Source organism: Bubalus bubalis, chromosome 13 (genome assembly GCF_019923935.1).
Source record: "Bubalus bubalis isolate 160015118507 breed Murrah chromosome 13, NDDB_SH_1, whole genome shotgun sequence".
NCBI classification, from domain to species: Eukaryota; Metazoa; Chordata; class Mammalia; order Artiodactyla; family Bovidae; genus Bubalus; species Bubalus bubalis.
The window spans coordinates 9,480,090-9,497,224 of record NC_059169.1 but is presented as its reverse complement, the minus strand read 5'-3'; the positions used below and the strand labels follow the sequence as shown (position 1 = coordinate 9,497,224).

Here is a 17,135-nt window from a genome sequence, read left to right as displayed (position 1 = left end):
AGAAAAAATAAAATTAGAAGAAAAATTTTTATTTTACCCTGAAACATAATCCCCTTTCCGTACCAAATATGATTTTTTTTATTGTTGACTGGCATTATCACTAACATATTTAAATAGCAAAATGTTTCATAAATATGTGTGCTGGAACTAGATAAATCAAAAGAATTAAAAAAATAGAAATGAAAATCTCAAGGGGTAATGTTTGAAAGAGGGAAAATGTGAAGGAAATTGATCATTTTTAGTTTAGCAGATTAATGAAAGAAAAACTCAAACTGGAAACCACACATTTGGTGCATAAAGCCAGAGTTTTCTATGCAGTTATAAAGATGCTTGGGAATTATTCAGTTACATGCCATGAGCTATCTTGGGATTAACAAGCAAATGGTTTTATTATTTGCTTATTTCTACTTCTATTAGTTTGTTTTTATATTTCTACAGATTAGGTTTCACGGAAAATGAGGATTTACATTACACACGCTGAGCTGAGAGGTCAAAAAGTACTTTAAATCAGGCAGTCTTTCTTGGTGGGGTTAGAGAAATAAGTTTCAAAAGCTACTTCTTATCCCTTGTGGGGTGTATGCTTTTACTTTATAATGACAGTCTGTTCTGGGTTTGTGGAAAGATGAATGTGAGAGGCCAAGGAAGCCTTTATAAAGTCAACAAAGGTGTCAGCTCTTCCTTCCTACCATCTGCAGAAAACCAAACTGGCCAGAGAGACCGTGAGCGTTATGAGGGAACATCCCAAGTTCAATGCCATATATGGCTCAGTTGTCCAACTGCTTGTGAGCCCATAGGGAGATTCTATGTCCTGATTCCTAGTTTGGGAAACTTGCCATTTTTTTCTTCAAGAGTCCCTTGGACAGCAAGAAGTCAAACCAGTCAATCCTAAAGGAAATCAACCCTGAACATTCATTGGAAGGACTGATGCTGAAGCTGAAGCTCCAATATTTTGGGCACCTGATGCAAAGGGCCAACTCACTGGGGAAGACCCTGATGCTGGGAAGGATTGAGGGCAAGAGGAGAAGCGGGCAGCAGAGGATGAGATGGTTGAATGGCATCACTGACTCAATGGACATGAGTATAAGCAAACTCTGGGAGATAGTGAAGGACAGGGAAGCCTGGTGTGCTGCAGTCCATGGGGCTGCAAAGAGTTGGACATGACTTATTGATTGAATAACCACTAAAGGAACTGTTCTTGCATTTTGGTTTTATATAATATGAATATTTCCCTTAGCCATTTGTATATCTTCTATAGCTTTGTGAGTCATCTTTGACTCTCTGTCTTTGGCGGTGGATCATTTAGGGAAGAGGCCACCATTGTTCACCGCCTTCTCCCTCCCTGAGCGGGACACTGAACACATCACGGTCTCAGTAATCTGATGGTCATGACAACCACAGTGATGAAGAATGAGCTCCCAAAGGTGCAGAACAAACCCTGTGAGCATTTCCGGGAGATGCAGGCAACCAGGAAAACGGCTCCACATATAAACAGAGATGCATGAGCAAGAGATGTGCTTTCCAAAAGTTTATTGGCACAACTCATAGAAAAATATTTGTAGTGGTAAGTAGAGCACCCAGGGGGAAAGAAAAACAGCTAATATGTTAACTCAGACCAGAGAGGAAGGCAATTCTAAAGGGCCAAAGACAGGCTGAGAAGACAGAGCAGAAATGAAGTGTTTAATTCATGCGACTGCTGACTCATTTATTTACACATTGATGCAGTCACTTACAAATCAAATCCCATAGGCCAGGTTCCATGCTAAGCTCTGGAGACAGAAAGATAACTAAGATACAGTATGTGCTCTCACGGAGCCTGCATTATAATGGACAGTTATAGAGATAGATAATGGCAATAAAATACAATAGCCCTTCCAGCTGAGTCATACACAAAGTGTTGTGAACACAAGGTGAGGAACAAAGGGAGAAATTAGAATAAATAAAGCAGTAATTAGAGCAATAAAGCAGGTCCTGCTTTTCCTTCTAGAGACTTCTTGGTGGCAGAATTGCTACACGTGATCACATTAGTCAACACTGGAGCTGTGGGCCTGCCCGGACTGGGATGCATCTTTGATGAGTCTTCAAAGAGACACAAGGGCAGATGGTATATTAATCAGGATACGCCATCAGAACAAAAACATGGAGCTCTTTTCCTAAACACCTGTCAGCTGGCCCATTCTCTGGGTCCCCACTAGTGATCCCCTGGTCAGAAGCACCCCCTGGCTCCCGCCCACCCTCCCACCGTCACAGTCATCTTCTCCTTTTCCGGCTCAAACCCTTCGACGGTGGTCCGCTGCTCTCAAACAAAACTGTCAGCCTCTAGGCTTCAGCAGCCGACTTGCTGTGACCTGTCCTTACCTGTCCCCACCTGTCCCGGCCTCACCTGGCCCTGGCCCACACGCCTGCCTCTCTCGGCTCCTCAAAAGTGTCCTGGCCTCTGACCCAGAGCCTTTGTCGCCCTGGGAGCGCCTCTCCTCCCTTTCCTCTCTTGTTCTTCATGAACTTGTACTTGCTTTTCTAATTTCAGTTCCATCAGCAATTCCCCAAGAAGCTTTCTCTTGTCACCAAAATTTTCCCCTCAGGAGCCCAGGGCACAGCGGGTGGGACCATATGGAGTCGCCGTGTTGGTATAGGTCAAAGCAGACGACGAAATCGGTCATTTCTTATGCTTCACCCTAACACACACTGTTCCAGGTTCCTAGGCCTGTGGTAACAAGTTGCTGTGAGATCAAATTGGTTAAAACAACAAAACTGATCCTCTCCGTGCTCTGTAGGCTGGAAGTCCGGAGTCAGGGGAGCAGCAAGGCCGTGCCCTCTCTGAAGACGCCGGGGAAGCCCTCTTCCTTCACTCTCAGCTTCTTGGCGGCCCCTGGTGTCTCCTGGCCTGAAGCTGCGTCAGTCACTTCAGCCTCTCCCCCTGTCCCGCCTGGCCTGTGTGATTCCCTGTCTCTCTACCAGATTCTCCCTCTCTTCTCTCTTACGAAGGCATGATTCACTGAAATCAGGGTTCACCTTAAACCAGGATGATCTTAACTGATTACACCTGCAAAAATCTAATTTCCCAATAAGGTCCCCTTCTGAGGCTCCTGGTGGACATCACTTTACGGGGGGCACCGTGAAAACCACTACACGGAGCATCATTTGAACTTAGGGTGTCTGACCTGAACGCTCTCTCTGTCTTTCCTGAGACTGGAAACTCTCGGAGGACAAGGATCGTATGGGGATCTTCCATTATTCCGTATCTGGGGTTGGCCACAGTATTTGACACAGAGGAAGCTAAACAGGCATTTGTTGAATAAATAATTACACAGATCAGAGGGTGGAACTATACTCTCCAGCAGATAACTGGGAAATAGAAAAGAAGGATTTTAGGTATAGTCTGAAGAATGGAGAGATAAGCAGAAAATTTACTACTTGAATAAATTTGTTGGTGTGAAATTCAGGTGTCCCTGGATTTACAAAAGAGAATAAAATTAGACTGTGGCATTTCACCTGAACGTATGTCTGCCACTGATGAACAGAGGAAGGTTTAGAATAAATTTACATGTAATATTTTGTAACATTTAATCAAATATCCTAGAATACAATGTTTAATATAGGTATGTTACCAGTATTAAAAAATAATCCCATGCCAATGTTTTTAAAATGGATCTCATCTCATTCTAACTTGTATTAGAATTATTTATACTCCCTAAACCTTGTAAGCTCCTTAAGGGTAAGATTCCACTTTTAATTTACTTTTACAGCACCTTCTAGAGAGTAGAAATAGAACAACTGTTTGTGACTAAACGGGTTTGAACTCAGCGTGAGTTGACCATTGCACTCTAAAACTGAAAAAAAGCAGATGAGAAAATCTTTTGATGACTCAGAAGGCTCTTCAGGATCCTGCAAACTCTCCTTTTGACTATTGGGCATTGCTGCCCAATTGATGTGCCTAAAGGGGCAATTAAAACAGACAAAGAGGGACTTCCCTGGTGGTCCAGTGGCTAAGATCCTGTGCTCCCAGTGTGGGGGCCCAGGTTTGATCCCTGGTTAGGGAACTGGATCCCACATGCCACAACTGAAAAGATCCCATGTGCTGCAACTAAGACCCACTGCAGCCAAATAAATAAATTTAAAATAATAAATAAGATAGAGAAAGACGAGCAGCTGCTGGAACAGTGGGCATGTCTGCTTTCATGCTGAGGCACTAATGAGAATCTTCCACCCGTGAGAAGGGGCCTCTTTCTGAGCACCAGGGACCACGTGCTCCTTCTCTTGTTTCCAGGTAAGCAGCATCAACAAGGATGAAGATACGGCCATCCGGCAACCCGGCAAATCCTCTCCTGGGCGTACACCTCCCAGACCTGTGTGCACGCCCAGCACAGCTACACCCTCCCAAACCCACAGCAGTGTCGTCTGTAAGAGTCGCAAGCTTACACTCTCATGTGCCCATCAGCCTCTGAAGAGAAGAGCCAATACCGATCCACTGAAACATCTGAGCCAACGAACAATATCCAAGCACAAAACCGGGGTGAATTTCACAGTACAATGTTGAGCGAAAGAAGCCAGATAAAACAAACAAGCACATACTGAATGATCCCATGAATATAAACACCAGGCAGCACCAGTCTGTCCACTTGGTACCCAGAGAGCATTGATCCTGGGGTGAGGGAGAAGCTTGGTGACTGGATTGGTTACAGGGAGGGGCTTTGAAGCTACGGTCAATACTTCAAGAGCTGGGTGCTGGGAGGCTTCAATTTGTAAAAACTCAGCAAAATGCCTACTTCGCTTCTCAGGTGGCACTAGTGATAAAGAACCCACCTCCGAATGCAGGAGATGCTGGAGACAAGGGTTAGATCCCTGGTGGGGTTGGGGAGATCCCTTGAAGGAGGGCATGGCAATCGACTCTTGTATTCTTGCCCGGAGCATCCCATGGATAAAGGAGTCTGGTAGGCTACAGTCCACAGGCTTGCCAAGAGTTGGACATGAATGAAGTGACTTAGCACACATGCATGCATAAGTATATTATAGTAAAGTAAAAAGTTTTTTTTTTTTAAAGACCAGATAATGCATTTGCGCACAGACATTTAATTCTTACTTCACTGCTATTAACCTCCATTACCTTGACCATTTCTTCTTCCCTAGCCCATGATTAGGACTGAACTACAAAAAAATAAAAAGAAGAAGAAAGTGGAAGATGGGTTTAGAGGGTGTATGTATGTGGAAGGAATGGGCAGTGGAGGGGGATGAGGCAGCCAGGATAAAGGGATGTGTTTCATAGTATTTTGAAGCCACTGTAAAGTTTCTTTAATATGTGATAAAATGGTATTATAGCTTTTATCCAACTTCTTTCCCCTTCTGCATGTAAGCACAGATTTTCCAAGATTAAATTTACCTTGATGCAAATGAGTGAATAATATGGATTATGTTGGATATACTGGGTAATAATCTAAGATCATTATACTATATCATAAAAGACCTCAACATACAGTGTTTGCAATTGTAAATTTCCACTTAAAAATTATTTCAAAGATTATGATTCTTGAACGGAAGAAACATAGCGCAAAAAATCCCAGGATTTTTTTTTTCTCTATATTGAAAAACCTAATGCAGAGAACAGTCCAAAGGAAGGAGGTTATAATGGTTTCAACTGAGCATGAAGTCTGGCTGGAGCAGATAGACTACACGATAGCTTTGCAATAGACTCACATGATTTGAAAAAAAAAAAAAGACATTTTGCAAAAAGGAAATTAGAATCAAAGGAAAAAAATTTCAAACCTTGAGCTTTAAAAAAAAATATAAATCATCTCAGCTCAGTGCTATTCTATGGCTCGGCATCTGTCTTGCTGAGATATCATTGCACACTGGGCGGCTGAAAGCCTTTTCCTTTACTTGTGCTTCTCAAGAGAGTTGGGAGTGATTGGTCTGCATAACACATACCCTGTTCTGCCTCATCGCTTAAATCTTCCATATTTCAGCCTGGGCTTTCTTCTGTTAAAATATTCAAGCATTATTCGATTTCAGTGCCTGTCTGAATGCAGCAACAAATAACTGAATTGAAGGATTACGTTAAATAAAAAAAAATTTTTTTTCTAACTTTTGGTGTGATTTTCTAAAAGAAAACAATTTAAAAAGTGTTCAGGCTTGGGGAAGCTTCTCATTTGAAAATCTAGTTCATGCTGGCTTGAAAAATGTGGATAGATCTGAGGGTTAACGTAACTGAAGAGTATTTTGTGGCTCTTCCAGATATGAACAAGGACCAGATTTTGCTCAGTCTGGAGGAAGGCTCCTCTGTGTCACCTGAGTAAATCAAAGTGGAATTCTCTTTGCTTCTTTCCATGACAGCTTTTGTTGGCTTTTCTGGATTGATACATGACTCAGTAATTCAGAATGGAGACTCTTCCTAAAGCAAAACTACTAGTCTTCAAGGAAGTTTCTCTCACTATTTTGTTTTTGTGATTTTACAACCCAAACTTCAGATGCTCTATCGGCAGTATTGATCAAACATGTTGGTTTTTTATTAATATCTCTATCAGTCAATCATAAAGAAAATCAACCCTGAATATTCATTGGAAGGACTGATGCTGAAGCTCCAATTCTTTGACCACCTGATGCGAAGAGCCTACTTGTTGGAAAAGACCCTGATGAAGATTGAAGCAAAAAGAAGAAGGGGGTGGCTGAGCATGAGGTGGTTGGAGGCATCACCGACTCAACGGACATGAGTTTGAGCTAACTCCAGGAGACAGTGAAGGACAAAGGAGCCTGGCTTGCTGCAGTCCACGGGCTCACAAAGAGTCAGACACGACTTAGTGACTGAACAACAACAGCAATGACATCCCTAAGCTGCACCGTGGACTTTTAATTCACTTTCATGCTCTTGAAAGAACTTGCTCTGAACCTAAGAACTTACAGGCTTTAAACATCCTGCAGAAAGTTCTTCGTGCAGAAATAGAGGTACTATTTCCAACAAGACTAAGCTCACAGGAAATGTTAGCAACTTACTAACAGAAAGAAAACTATTAAAAAGCTGGAAAACCAAATTATGCTGAACAGATGTTTTCCTTATATTAATATTATTGTCCCTTAAAATCCTAATAATGGAATGAGAGGTTTCCTTGAGACAGCAGTAATGAACAGAGTTTGCTTTTGTGCGTTTTTTCCTCTAGGTCCCAAACAACTCTCTCTTACTTTTTAATCTGTCTTGTGTTATTCAACCAGGACACAGTTGTTTCCACTAGGGAATTTACTGAGTCACAGAAACAGGTTTATTATGATCAAAAATGCAGGATTTTTTTTTCTCTGCTTCAAATGAAATTATATCAGAGTTCCATGTCAACTAGATGCTTGGTTCTTGTTACAAGATGAAGAGGGAAAAAAAAAAAAATACAGACCCAAGGGAATTCAGAAGATATATTTTTGTGCGCAACTGTCTTCCCCGTTTTGCTTTAAGAAAATGTTGGAGATAGCATAGTCAAAAAAGTAAAAAAGTAAGAAGATGTAGATTTAAATTTTGGTTTTGTTCTATAATCCCTTAGCTGCTTTGGATTTCAATGTGCTCAAATGAAAAATGAGGATTTCATTCTTTTACATAAATGCCAGATATATAAGTGAGATAGCATATTGCCTGTAATTTGAATTACTCAAGGGAAATGTGGTATAAAAACTAAAGTTATCACCAAGCCCCAGCAACTGCCGGCTCGACATGAAAGTGGTCTCATCTCAGTGAGGGGGCTAAGTGAAGAGGGGGCAACATGCATGCTGCAGACCCCCTCCTCCTTCCAGGCAGGGACCACCTCACCCATTCCCACTCGCTCCAATTTCCTCCCCTTCACTGTGTGGACTGATTTATTTTCTCAAGAATCTTGGCTTAAAAAATGAAAATAGAATTTCCTGGTGGTCCAGCAGTTAGGATTCCATGCTTCCAATGCAGTGGGCATGGATTTGATCCCTGGTAGGAGAATTAAGGAGAAGGCAATGGCACCCTACTCCAGCACTCTTGCCTGGAGAATCCCATGGACGGAGGAGCGTGGTGGGCTGTAGTCCATGGGGTCGCTGGGAGTCGGACACGACTGAGCGACTTCACTTTCACTTTTCACTTTCATGCATTGGAGAAGGAAATGGCAACCCACTCCAGTGTTCTTGCCTGGAGAATCCCAGAGACGGGGGAGCCTCATGGGCTGCCATCTATGGGGTCGCACAGAGTCGGACATGACTGAAGCGACTTAGCAGCAGCAGCAGCAGCAGGGGAATTGAAATCCCACATGCTGAAAGGTGTAGCTAAAAAAAAAAAATAGAGAGAAAAGCAAACATTTTTCCTGAGCTTGTGTTCTCTCTTCTCCCTTCTTTTTCAAACTTGCTTCTTGAAACTTGCTTACCATCTGCTCGGCTCCTCTGCAATAACTTCCCTGCATCCTCTCTTGAGTCCCGGGTCTCTCCCACCCTCAGTGGGTCTGCTCCTGATGGAGCCACCAACAGTTCCAGGTTGGAGAGTCAAGTGGTCACTTGGTTGACCAGGTTACAACTGCTCACGGTCACCCCTTCTGCCCTCCTAGCTGGGTTTCCATCTTCATCCTGTCCCTTTAAATCGATCTTACAGAACAGCTAAGGAAGAAACACCATCTTGTTCTAGATCTTCAAGTAATTCAAGGATCATCAATTACGTTGCTCTTTGTTGTTCAGTTGCTCAGTCGTGTCAGATGCTTTGTGACCCCATGGACAGCAGCACACCAGGCTTCCCTGTCTTTCACCATCTCCTGGAGCCTACTCAAACTCATGTCCATTGAGTCAGTGATGCCATCCAACCATCTCATCCTCTGTCACCCTCTCCTCCTGCCCTCAATCTTTCCCAGCATCAGGGTCTTTTCCAATGAGTTGGCTCTTGGCATCAGGTGGCCAAAGTATTGGACCTTCAGCTTCAGCATCAGTCCTTCCAATGAATATTCAGGGTTGATTTCCTTTAGGATGGACTGGTTATGTAGAGGAGAAATTCTGATCTCAGCATGGCTTAAAGCATCCCCTCACACCTTGCCCTTACTCTCTAACAATACTGGTTTGTATATCTGCCCCCCACCCCTCAGTTTTATTTCTGGTTCCTGCCTTAGCGTACACCTTCCCAACACCTGCAATACATGTTCCTTCCACACTTGGTTCATTATAACACAGCTTTCCAAAACCATCTCCTCTAGGATGATTTCTCAGAATAACAATGGCTACTTGAAGTAGTAAACATGTGCAGATACTCGGCTGAACACTTTGCTCATCGCCTCATTTGCTAACATGCTTTAGTCCTCAATGTAAGTGCTTTAGCCCCCTGATGTAAGTACCATAATTAGTTCTGTTATGTTATAGGTGAGGACCCCTAGGACCAAGGAGCTCAAATCTGTTCCTGAAGGTCACATAGCTAGAAGGGGTGCTCACTGGGGTTTGACCACAATCTTTGAGGTTCCAGAACTTCAGCTTCTTTTTGGGTAGGGGGGAAGCTATGCCAGTCTTCATCATAGCATGTGGGCTTAGTTGCCCTGTGGCAGGTGGGATCTTAGTTCCCTGACAAGGAGTCAAACCATGTCCCCTGCCTTGGAAGGCGGATTCTTAACCACTGGACTGCCAGCGAAGTCCCCAGAACTTCAGCTTCTAAACATTATTTTAGACTGTCTCATCAAAATAACATTTTCAAGCAATAGATGCGTTTTTATTTCTGCAGTATGGTACCTGCTATTTCTTTTATATGAAATGTGTTTCCCCACTTTCTTAATAAAATCAGATTCATTATTTTTAGACACATCTTTCCGACCTGGCTCCAACCTGAGGGAGGCACGTCTTCCTCCTTTGGGTCTTCCCCTAGTGCTCAGGGCTTCACACTAAGGCTCCCTAATTCTGTGTATCTCTCCTCTATTAAGCTGACAAGTTTTAATTAAGGGCAGGACTCTTTGTGGCCCCGCGGCCTAGTACTGGACGCCTGTACACAAATGATAAGGATAACACAACAGTGATGAGACGAGGAACAAAAAAGGCAGCAAAGTGTGGCCCACAGACAAGCTGAAGGGCCCCATTTGTGATATTTCTCACCACTCGGTTACCCTTTCCTTAGGTTCTTTACAATACAGAATCAGTCATGCTAACCAGCACAGATGACTTCTGATTTCAGATAAGCCACGTTATTAAGACGAAGAGGAGAAATGACAAGCCACATCAGATTTTCCATCAGATACAAACTCATAAAAAGTATTTTGTTCCTGATGAAGACTATGCTTCCAACTTTGTAAGATTAAAAAAATTATAATTGACTATAAATTCTATACAACATATCTGTGATATAAAGCTTTACAGACGTATGGATTCTTGAACAGGACAACACACCAGTCAATTTATGACTCTATGTTGTGTTTTTAGAGCTTTCCATAGAAAATTCTAATCTCTTTTAAAAACTTCTTTGAAATAATTTTAAACTTACATAATAGTTACAAAGATAATACAGAGTTCCTGTACACCCTTGACCCAGTTTTTTCTCATGTTAGCATCTTACATAACCACAGGATATTGATCAAAACCAAAAAATTAACCTTGGTTGACTACTTTGAACCAAAATGCAGAATTTCTTTGGAACTTCCCAGATTTTGCATGAATGCCATTTTTTTTTTTTTCTGTTTCAGAATCCCATCCAGGATTTCACATTATATTTCACTGTCACGTCTTGACACACTTTTTGTGCGTGTGTGTGTGTGTGCATGTGTGTATTTAAGCTCTTCCTTACTTTCTGGCTCCACAAAAAATTTATTTAGTCTTATCTTGTGTTTTCCCTGCCTCAGCTTGAGACTCAGCCACTTCTCCAAAGAATATTGATTTCTTTTACTGGAGAATGGTTTTTAGAAACAAGAATCTTAGGACTGGGTTTTCTTGATATTACTGGCATGTCACCGCTTCTATGCTCACCCAGAGGAAAGAGCTAGGAAATATATGTATGTATATGAGCCCTTGTGTACACACACATCTGTATTTAGTATCTACTTATTTATGTATATATCCATGATTATGTCTATGTATCTGTCTACATAGCTATGTGTCTATATGTCTATTGATGTATCTATGTTTCCATCTATGCACCTATGTATTTACGTCTCATCTTGCAATAAACTGAGTTCATGCTGACACTCCTACTCTAATTTTGTGCCAGAGAAGTCATCTGGCATTTTCCTTTTGTTTATCTGTAACTTCTTTCTCAGGCTTCCCTGGTGGCTCAGTGGTAAAGAATCCACCTGCCAATGCAGGAGACTTGGGTTCAATCCCTGGGTCTAGTAGATCCCCTGGAGAAGGAAATGTCACCTCACTCCAGGATATTTGCCTGGAGAATCCCATGGACAGAGGAGTTACATGGACAGTGGGTTACAGTCCATGGGGTCACAGAAGAGTCGGAAACAACTTAGCAACCAAATAACTTCTTCCTCTGACTGTGTGAAATCTGGCTCTCATTATCTCTGTAAACCTTTTTATGTGTTCCGCCTTAGTTGACGGGTCGCTAGTAGCAGTAATGACAGTTACCATAGAATAACCCCACACTTACACTGGCGCTTTGGAAGACACACATTTTGTCCTGGAGTCTCTACACTGGGGTCTTGAACTCAACTCACACACTGTCCCCATAAGGAATTTCTTTTCAGACAACCACCGTGCCTTTTGCAACTGCTACTCACGAGTACGCCTGTGGTTGATTGCAGAGTCGTTCAATTTTGCATCCTTTGATTAAAAGGGCTTATTAGATGCACTATGAAAACACATTAGCACATTTCATGTAAAACAACACGGAAATAGGGGTAACATCAAATAAAATAGCACACGTATACATTTCTCATTTCTTAATAATAATCTAAGTCATTCTTTTAATATCAGAGTAAAAAATACTCAATAGTCATATGGCTGTGAGGATGCCAGCCATGTCCTGCCTCCACTGTGTGCTGAACAAGGGAAGCGGGTAGAATGTAAGGAAAGGCCTACAATAAAACCACTAACCCCCTGGCATGAATGAAGAAGAAGACTGACCACTGTTCTTAGGTAAATGCCATGGCTTCCTGGCCACTTTTGGTTGTGAAAAATCAGTCCAAGCAGTCCAGACTCATACATGAATCAAGCCTCACTCCCAGTGTCCCATCTCCAGGCCCCCCATCTCTGAGCTGCAAGGGTGACTTCAGTTCTAGAGCTGGGAAGGGGACAAGGTCTCTTCATTCATTCATTCATTTGTCTCCTTCTTTGGGTTCATTCAGCTCCTCCAGAGCAGAGGCCAGGATGGAGAGTTAGGAGGACAAAGCATTGTCTAAGGAACCTGGCCACATTTCAGGGTGGCCCTCTTTGTGGTCTGGTCTGGATCTAACCCTGTTCAAAGCTGATGGCCTTCTGTAAGGCTGACCAGTGTTAAGAGGCGGAGACACAAAATTCCTGCCTGCAAGGAATGATGTTGACTAGACCAAGGCTGGACTGATCAGACCTTCTCCCCTAAGGAGGCTGAACTTGAGACAGAGAAAGTGTTATTTGTAACAGAACAAAAAGTCAAAATTTATGTGAGACAAAAATAAAGATGGATTATTTATGTTTCCCTAAGGGCTTCCCAGGTGGCGCTAATGGTAAAGAACCTGCCTGCCAGTGCAGGAGACGTAAGAGACATGGGTTCGGTCCTTGGGTCGGGAAGATCCCCTGAAGGAGGGCATAGCAACCTACCCCAGTATTCTTGCTGGGAAACCCTATGAACAGAGGATCCTGGTGGGCTATGGTCCATAGGGCTGCCCTTCCTAGGACTCGAAGGGCAAAGCACCAGTACCATTAAACCTTGTTTTCCTTTATGTGTTAGTTACTCAGTCATGTAGGACTCTTTGCAAGCCCACAGACTGTAGCCTGCCAGGCTCCTCTGTCCATGGAGTTCTCCAGGCAAGAATACTGGAGTGGGTTGCATTTCCTTCTCCAGGGAATCTTCCCAATCCAGGGATCGAACCAGGGTCTCCTGCATTGCAGGCAGATTCTTTACCATATAAGCCACCAGGGAAGCTCTGTTTTTCCCTTAAGGCTGCAGTATCTCTTTCCCCCTCAACGCTATACAATCGCATCCAGATTGACACCTTCCACTATCATGCCAATACAGAGAAGGTCTAGGATTGAAGTGTCAAAGAGGTCAGGGATTTCTGTCTGGTTTGTCTGCTGACATATCCCTTGTGCCCAGAACACACACATGGCCCATGGCAGGCTCTGGATAAACAGTTGAGAATGATCAGGAACATCCCTATTTGTAACTCCAGCCAGCCAGCCAGCCAGCCCTCACTCCTAAACTCTAGACTGATACATGCAACCAACCATTAGGTCTCTCTACTCAGAGTCTCACTCACACCAGCCCAAGACGGAGTAATGATCTTCTCTGTGCTAATGTTTCCTGGTTCAGTGAATGGGACTGTCATCCATCCAAGGAGATGAACCTGAAACCAGGAGTCATCCTTGAGATGCTCATATATGTCCTTCCACCCACAAACTCACTAAGGCCCTGCTGATTCTGCTTCCCAAATAGCTCTCCAGTTCACACTGTCTCCCATCCAAAAAGCCTCCAGGGGCTCCCTATTGTTCTAAGGGCAGAGGGAAAAGTTCTTGGCCTTTTTCTCCAGACTCTGCATGGTCTAAGCCCCACTTACTTTTCTACACTCACTTTACACCACTTTTTTCTGCGGTCATGCTGAACATGTTTCCTTCTCTCTGGAATGTTCTTTCCTCCCCTCTGATAGCTACATCTCCATGAAGTTCACCGCTGCTCCTTCTTCATAGCTCAACCCAAGTGTCTCTTTCTGCTTCCCCACCTCCCTGTCCCCCATCTGGGTCCAAGTCTTCTAGGAATTCCTCACTCAAATGCTGTTCTTCTCTGCAGAAATGTCATCTCACATTATAAATATCTATCCACTGCTTTGATTATTTGATTTATGTCCAATTCCTCCACTAGACCCTCAGCTCCATGAGAGGAGAGAATTACCTGTTTATTCTTGTCTCCTTCATGCCTGGTGCAGTGCTGTGCACGTAGTAGGGACTTGAAGATGAAAGGAATTGAATGAACACACAGAGAACAGAAATGCTCTGGGTAGAATGGACAAATAGATGGACTTCTTAGAACAAAGAACAGAAGGGCTGTGTGAAACTTGAGTCCTGAAGACATCAAGGCAATGATACCTCGTGTCCCGTGATTAGGCACCCAGAGAACAACACGTACTACCTCATTCCTCAAACAAGTCTGAAAGCAGCTACCAAAAGCCTTTCTGCAGTTCAGTGACAGCCAGACACTGCAGAAAACTGAAACCAATTGTCACTTTTTTTCCGTAGAACCATAATAATCCTCTTTCCCATTGCCTGTGAAAGGATCAGATGAGAAAAAGTGCTGTTGGCATTTAAAATTTTTGTTCTCTTAATTAAAGAAAGCAAAGTGAGAGAGCATCTCCATGGCTGGGCAGAGAGCCGGGCACCGGGCATGCTGAAGAGTAAGCCTCCTGCCTGGTTGGTATACATTATCCTTCCAAATCTCACTTAAAAAATTGAGAGATTATCTTGCAGAGTGCTGTGATAAACTATAAGAAAAGTGATTCTGAACTAGTACAACCACAGCCTGGTACAACCAACAAGTCATCAATGTAAACTGGGACTGTAGCCTGCCAGGCTCCTCTGTCCATGGGATTTTCCAGGCAAGAATACTGGACTGAGTCGCCAGGAGATCTTCCCAATCCGGGAAGATTGGGAATTGAACCTGGGACTCCTGTACTGCAGGCAGATTCTTTACCAGCTGAGTTACCAGGGAACCCCAAACAGGCTTAGGCATGTAATTTATGTTTGTTCAATGTCAAAAGAGACTGGAGCTATCTTATTAAACGTCCTGAGTGCCGGGGATGAGGCAAAGAACAAAGCTTCCTTCTTTCATTTCTTTTTTTTTTTTTAAAGCTGCCTCATCATCTTAGATGCAGTGTATGGGTTTATTGCTTAGTGGCATGTGGGATCTTAGTTCCCTAATCGGAGGCTGAACCTACATTCTCTGCACTGCAAGGCAGATTCTTAACCACTGGGCCACCAGGGAAGCCCCAGAACAAGGTTTCTGAAAACAACAGCCTCTAAAAGTGATCTGGTTTGGCTCAACCCCACATGGAATGAAATTTTGGAAGGGCTAAGTGAAACCCTTCTTCCAGGAACGTCTCACATTTATAAACTTCACTCTTGCGGGAGCTGTTTGGTTAGGGGCAGAAGAAAATGAGTCCAGCTGTTGAGAAAGCTGCTCTTGGTTGGTGAAAGCTGCCTGACATTCCGAGAGGACCCATTGTCGCTCAGCTCTGTCACCTCCTGGAGACAGAAAGAGGTCCTTTATTCTCGGAAGGTGTTTTTAGTTTTCAAGGTCTGCCATACCGAGTACCAAAAACTGGTGGCTTGGAACAGCAGACATGTACAGTCTCAGTTCTGGAGGCTGGAAACCCCAAATCCACATGTCTACAGACTTGGTTCCTTCTGAAGGTTCTAAGGGAAGGTCTGTTCCAAGACTCTTAGCTTCTGGAGATGGGCCGCACCCCAGGTACTCCTTGGCTCGTACATGCACCACTCCAGTCCCTCTCTGTGTGTCTCCCTCTTCTCCTCTTTGTAGGGACACCAGTCATAGTGGACTAGCGCTGCTGGTCACTCAGTCATGCCCGACTCTGCAACCCACCCCGTGGACTGCAGGACCCCAGGCTCCTCTGTCCATGGGATTCTCCAGGCAAGAATACTGGAGTAGGTTGCCATTTCCTTCTCCAGGGGATCTTCCTGACCCAGGGATTGAACCCAGGTCTCCAGCACTGCTGGCAGATTCTTTACCATCTAAGCCACCTTAATGACCTCAACTTAACCTGATTTCAACTCAAATGCCCTATTTCCAAATCAGGTCACATTAACAGGTCCTGGGAGTTACAGCTTCAGTGTATCTTTTTAGGGGACATAATTCAACTCACACTAGGAGGACACCAATTTTCACAGGTACCTTGTCTGTTTTGTTTTGACTTCCTGAATCCCAATTACCTGTTTAACTCCAAAACTCCATTTGGGATTTTGGCTGTTTCCCCATTTTTGCATTGACTTCTTGATTTCTATGCTGTTATCTTTTCTTTTTTAAATTGAGGTATAGTTGATTTATAATATTATATATGTTTAAGTTATACAACACAATGATTCATAATTTTTAAAGGTTATATTTCTTTTTTATAGTTATTATAAAATCTTGGCCACATTCCCTTTGCTGTAAAATAGATTGTCCTAGCTTATTTATTTTATACATTAGTTTGTATTTCTTAATCTCCTGTGTGCTTAGACACTCAGTCGTGTCCGACTCTTTGCAACACCGTGTCCTGTATGTAGCCCACCAGGCAACTCCGTCCACGGAATTCTCTAGGCAAGAATACTGGAGAGGGTAGCCGTTCCTTTCTTCAGAAGATCTGCCCAACCCAGGGATCAAACCCAGGTCTCCTGCATTACAGGCAGATTCTTTACCGTCTGAGTCACCAGGGAAGCCCATGAAAGAGTCATCTTTGACCAAAAGTTTGAGCGTGACTTCATGCGGAGTTGGGTTACATTGAAGACTTTGAGTAAAATTCTGAGTTTACCAACTCTCGACCACGGACAGTTTACAGCTTCTTCGCAATATTCATCCTTTGGCCCTGGGCGGTTGAGCAGCAAGGATCCTAGATATCGGATGCCTCCAGTCTCATGTAATTTCCAACTGTCATACAAATATTCAGTGGAAAAAAAATCTGCAGGGTGGCACCATAGTAAATGATGTTCAGATAGCTAAAAAAATTAAGAATTGGTCAGTAACCCAGTGATCTGTCTAGAAACTTGGGAGTATGAGAAGTCCAAGAGGAAAAAGTTAGCAATTTGTCTTTACTTTCTTAACTGTCATCACTCAGCTCATGTTTTTTTTTTTTTTTTTTGATGTGGACTATTTGTGAAAGAGGAGAGTGAAAAAGTTGGCTTAAAGCTCAACATCCAGAAAACTAAGATCATGGCATCTGGTCCCATCACTTCATGGCAAATAGATGGGGAAACAGTGGAAACAGTGTCAGACTTTATTTTTCTGGGCTCCAAAATCACTGAAGATGGTGACTGCAGCCACGAAATTAAAAGACACTTACTCC

General features: G+C 43.2%; 1 protein-coding gene across 6 annotated transcripts in view; it reads right to left on the bottom strand.

Annotated features, from left to right (window-relative positions):
- The window catches only part of NALCN (sodium leak channel, non-selective), a 303,051-nt gene that overhangs the window by 95,666 nt on the left and 190,250 nt on the right, over positions 1–17,135 (bottom strand). The gene's annotated exons all lie outside the window — the stretch shown is intronic.